This window comes from Nipponia nippon, unplaced genomic scaffold, assembly GCF_047370975.1.
Source record: "Nipponia nippon isolate SJK-2023a ecotype South Korea unplaced genomic scaffold, ASM4737097v1 scaffold_1, whole genome shotgun sequence".
Taxonomy (NCBI): domain Eukaryota; kingdom Metazoa; phylum Chordata; class Aves; order Pelecaniformes; family Threskiornithidae; genus Nipponia; species Nipponia nippon.
In genome coordinates, this window is record NW_028262290.1 from 71,393,986 (window position 1) to 71,399,801 (window position 5,816).

Genomic DNA, 5,816 nt, shown 5'->3' on the forward strand with positions numbered 1-5,816 from the left:
GTTACTGAAAAGGTGGAAAGAATTACATTACCAAAGAGGTAAAAAGTAGTGTTACATAAAACCAGGCTATAATCTATAACCACATTTTAAAATACAAGGAGATCAGTGGTAGCAGATTATTTCTTTGATTGGGAAAGGTGAGTGGGGTAGGGAGGATAGGGACAGCATTGGAAGTAAAGGAAAGACCTTTATGTGCCTGTTCAAAAACTTACTCTCACATATTATGAGTAAAGCAGAACTGAAACTCAAAATATAAGCAGATCAAAACAGAATCTTCTCCTCTGAACCCCTTCAGACTTTGAGGAGCTGGATGATCTCAAACTTCATCATTAGTTTGTTTTTTTCTCTGAGAAAACCACAAATGAGGAAGGACAGCAAAGTCAGCATCCACGAGCTTAATTAGGGTGTTTGCTCATTGTGCCCGCCTTAGTCTCTTGGTGTCAGTAGGCTGATACAGATGTCAAAATAAAGTAGTACGGGGTGAATCTGTTTTAAGATTACGCACAGGTGTAAATCAGGGATAATTACTCACAAATACTAGAATCCATGGATTCATACAGCTGTATTAGAGATCAAAATTGGATGTTTTCTGTGGGCTTCCACTTCATCAGAGAAGCCTTTGCATTTCCATGCTGCTTCTATTTGCCTTCCCCAGTCAGGAAAGCATTTAAGGCCAAATTTACCTTTAGGCACATCTTTACCTTCAGAGTGGCTTTGCTGAACAGAAGCCCTGGTCACTGGAAACACATTAGGAAAAGCCAAAGATTTGTGGAATTTCAGAGCAAGATCCAAAAACCCTGGTTTGAGTAAGGCCACATTGGGAGCATCAGGGATATCGGCTGTCAAGTTTCCACCAAACACTTTTTAGGCTTCTTGAGTGAAAGGAATAAATCCTTTGCCTATTCCACCACAAAGTGTCAGGAAAAGAAGGAAAACCTGCTTACCCAGAATACAGACAAACTGCTGAGAAAGTCATGCTAGAGGCTCCGCCTGCATTAGCTGTGCCCAGCAGGGACAGATGCAAGATTTGGAGAACTTGCTAAAAGCTCCAGTGGAGAAACACCAAGTGGGATGGGGTGGGGGCAGAATTTTGTGCCTTTGAAAGACAGACAAGACTGTTGTCAGGAGTAAACCTATATTCATTAGGCTTTTCTGCAGACCTGTTGGTCCCTCCGCTTTCAGTCAGGAGCTGCACTGCTCCTCACCTCCCAAACAGTTAGGACTCCTACACTAACTTTTTGAAAGGCTTTTACATGGTTTTACAGACAATGCCCAGAGTAGCTGAATATAAAATGGAGAAGTTCTTATCTGTGTTACTACAATTTACTCAAAACAACAACAAAAAAAATCAGCAAATTCTAATACTGCCTTGCACCCATGCTACTGGTTATCTCTTGTACTTGCTAACTATTTTTTTAATGGCTAGATGCCTCACACATTGAAGAGAATGGGGAAAAAAAAATCCACTTATTTTTCTTTTACTTATCTTTCTAGTTATTTTACCTATAGTTTTTATCCTGTCATGGTGCTGTACTCTCTGGATAGCAAACATTGTGAGGAATCATTTTGATAGAAATGAAGCATTCCTTATTCATTTTCTGAGATAGAATACACTTTTGGTAATGCTAGATCTTGTAAACTCTTTTAAAGAAACTTAACTTTGATAGTAAACCAACAGCACCACCTTACTGGAAACCATATGATGCGTATACTGCTAAGGAGCTAAAAATACACAGTAGTTTAGGATATTCATCTTAACAATATTAACCTTTCCCTAGAGAGATGTTTCAGTCTGTTCCATCTGCCTATATCCATTTTTATCATACTTATCCCTGTTTCTTAATTAAATTTGGCTATCTTAATCAGGTTCCTTTTTATTCCCACCCCTAAATATTTTATCCATTCAGTTGCCTACATTAAATTCCCATTTACGTGAAGAGCCCTGTATTACCCTTTAGTTAGGGGCAATATCTCAGATTTATCCCATTACTTCATAATTTCAAGCTACAGTAGGGCGTCCCTATCAGTTTCAAAAGTAGCTACCTTCTGTTCAATGAGAAAGTGTAATCCATGTATATGGGAACTTTGCTACATAATCTTGACATCCAACTGTGTTTCCATCAGCATTAAAATCCTCCTTTTATGGTACCATTCTGGGTTTATGAGCACACAGATGATAATGATGATAAAGAAATAAGCACCACCCTAGTAAATGTTGCTTACCCAACAAGCATCTGTATGACAGAGGAGCATTTATATCATTGACAAAAAAAAAAAAGTTGCTTCAACACTTTTCGCAAAGCCAGATTTCCCTAGATTGCAGCCAGATTAGGCTAAATAACTCTCAGCAGAATCTAATCTTTGGTGCATGACTCCTGATCCTCATCCTGTGCTGCTTCCTCCTTGACTTCACCTCTCTTTCCTGACTTTCCTAACTCTGACTTGCTGAGTATGATTCAGCAATAAAATAATAGGTATTATAGTAGAATCTCAAATAACGTTTCACAATGGATAGCTTAAGGTGTGAATTTACTGTAGAGACAAAAGGAATCTGTCACCTAGCTGGGAAGAAGGGAGGGAGGCTCAGTCCACTGGCCATAGCCTTTATCTTCTCTTCAGTTGAGAAAGAACCTTTTTCACACTCTGAAGGCTGCAGATGAATCTGCAGATGATGCCAATGAATGTAGCTTTAACAGACCACATAGAGCTATGCCTGCTTATCCCAGCTGAGAATCTACCCCAGCACTTCGTGAGCCAGTTGTCACACAGGTTTTTCTTTTTTGCCCAGGTCTTGTTATGAAAGCACAGTGAAAGAGGAGGAGAAGCTGCACAGTTCTTGAGGTATCAACCAAGAGGAGAGGAATCCCTAGGGAAGCTACAAAGGAAGGATGGCAAGCTGTTAGCCAGGAGGTTGAACTTTGCTTTTGACCTCCAGCTTGGTAGACACAAATATGGTCTTGACCAAGGAGTTTGCATATCTTATAAAACAGATTGTATACTGTCTCGAAGTTCATAGGAAGACTGCTTAACAAGTGCACCCTGAGACTACTTGCCTCAAGGGCATTCAATCATGCAGTGCTTGAGATACCACAGCAATGCAATGCACTTAAATGGAGGCAGGGAAGGGAGAAAGCAAGGTGCAGTTACCACCAGAGGCAGGCTTTGGATAGCGGTGGATTACTTTCAGCGAGAACAAGAAAGCTGGTCAAGCTGCATCGCTGTTTCATCTGCTTGGCAACCAGGTCTTCAAGGGAAGGGTGATGATAAATTCTAGTAACAGTGGAGCCTTTTCCTCTTGCCAGTCAACTTCTCATCTGCCTAAAGAGAGTACATGTCTCTATCCACATTCTCATCCTGGGAAACAGGTATGTAGGAGACTGGGCATCTTCATCACCCACTGAATTACTTTATTTCCTACTTGAGTGAAGGTGGAAGATTTTGCCTTCCCTTCCTGATTACAGTGATGGCTCTTCCGATTAGCAACAGCCTGCTCTCATGTTCAGCAAATGCAGCCTCTAGTTAAAGAAACTGGGGGAAGCAATCTCAGGAACTGCACAACACTTTCACTGCCTGGTATAAGGCTCTTAAGAGGGGAGCAGTGTGAGCTGGGGGACCTGTGGGTGACAGGAAAGGAGGACCACGGCTTTTTGTGAGGTGTGAAGGGGTTGTGTTATGCCCACGTGGAGGAGATGATACAAATCTGCTTGGGGAAAAGATGTATTTTCTCACAGAAGTGGGATGAATACAGCTAAGAACAGGTATACGTTTTACTCTGGTGCCTGAAGTCTGCGCTCCTCGAGGCATCTGCCCCCACAGTATTAGAGGCTGAAAGCTGTTTTGTGCTGTTCCCAGCTGGGCTTTGATATACTGCTTTTTCTGATGACTCAGTTCATTGGTTTGTTGTGGAGGTAGGCGTTTTCCCACCTTGAATGAAACTGGAATGATCTTGGGCTGCAGTATTGAAAAAAAGAAGAAAAAACTCACAGACGCCAAGAGCATGTCTGTATATACAAATTGAGCGTTGCTCTGATTACAAGATAAGGAACAGAAGAAAAGCTACTTATTTTTTAAATCTATAATATTGATTAAATGATCATAATTATAGGTTGGTGCTGCAGCAACTGAGACTCCACAAGGTATTGTAATAGCAGATAAAGGACTACAACAGGCATTTGAAATACTGTCCTAACAAGTAATACTGTAGCAGCTGGCCTTTGTTACTTCAAACATTTTTCTTTTATATAGCTAAAAATAAAACAAGAAACAAAGGAATAAACAACAGATTAAAATAACTTTATCATACACATACCAGGCTTAGCAGAAGGTAGTTGCAGAACTGAAATAACATTGGATCAAATGATCCCCTCTGCTTTTGCATGGCAACAGCATAAGCTCCCTGCCAGGCTCTGAAGTTCCCCACCCAGAGCAGACATTGAACATCAGCAGACACTGTGGCTCCACTTGATATGCACTGTAGCGGGCTGAGAGATGTTCTGGAGGGCAAAGAAACACTTTGTGGATGTAATGCTTTCACTTTGCTTTATCCCCTGAAAACAGGGCAAGCTGTTATTTAGACATTTTTATGGGGAAATCTAATTCTACTTTCGTGTGAGCAAGTGGAATTAAGAAAAAAAAAAAAAAAAAGGCAAATTACTGTATTAGCACACTTGGAGGTCCCACTTCCCCTTTTCAGGATACCTTTAATGAAAAAGCATGGGGTTTTACAATCATATCATTTTGTCAAGAAGAGTAAGAAAGGACAGAACACAGTAAGTGCTCAAACTTTCAATAACTGATGACCTGTACCAGCTGACCTGATGACTGGTTCCACATCTAAAAATTTTCCATAAAAAATATCTTTATTTTTGTGGAAGAAGTCCCATAAATTCCTCATGAAACTAAGGTTAACTGGTTCTTATTTTAAATTTAAGTTAGCTAATGACACAGAGGCATTTCTCAGCTTAAGCACAGTGACCAACTGGATTTTTTGTTTGGTTTTTTTTTTTTTTTTCCTTCTGGTTTGGAGAACTGTATGGTAAAAACTTGCAGAAGGCAGGCAACAGGCTGCTTTGCAACACACACATGGCTGATATGGCATAAGACTGTTGGTTTCTCTAACGTCAAAGGAGTGAGGTCAGCTCTCAAAACAGGAAGAAAAAGGAGTATTGGCATTGCTTACACTATATATTTCCACTTCTAATCAGGCATATATGAAAAGAAGCTATTGACTATAAATGACTACAGAAAAAAAAAACAAACTAAAGTAATTATGGTAAACCCATTAGATTTCCTAATAATTAGGAATTATGTATTGCTGTGTATAAATTTATAGTTGCCTTCTTCATGATGGCATATATAGCATTAGCTTGAAATTTTGAAGTGGAATGAAGCAGGATATGATTTCCTTGTGTGAGGATAACTTTCAAATTGAAAGACATCCTTGTCCTATATTTCTAACAGAAGTCAATGTCTAAAATTTCCATCCACCAAGAATACTTCAGGATGGATCAACTGAAACATCTGTATTAAGTTCAATCCTTTCTTTTGATGTCAGCCCTATGAGAAATAAAGGAAAACTTCAAAAATATAAATTATTTTATATGTTGAAGTGAAAATGTCTCTTTAGTGTGTATTAATCCCCCTTTCCTAGTATGGAAACTTGTTACTTAGGTAAGTGTCCAGAAGGCACATTTGAGAAGTTTGAAACTTTTAAAGAAACAAAGTTTTTCTCCAGAACGTTTTTCATGACCAATAAGAATCCCCCAAGGGGATGTGAAAATTAAAGCTGCGCAAAACTGAAGATGCTCTCAAATTCT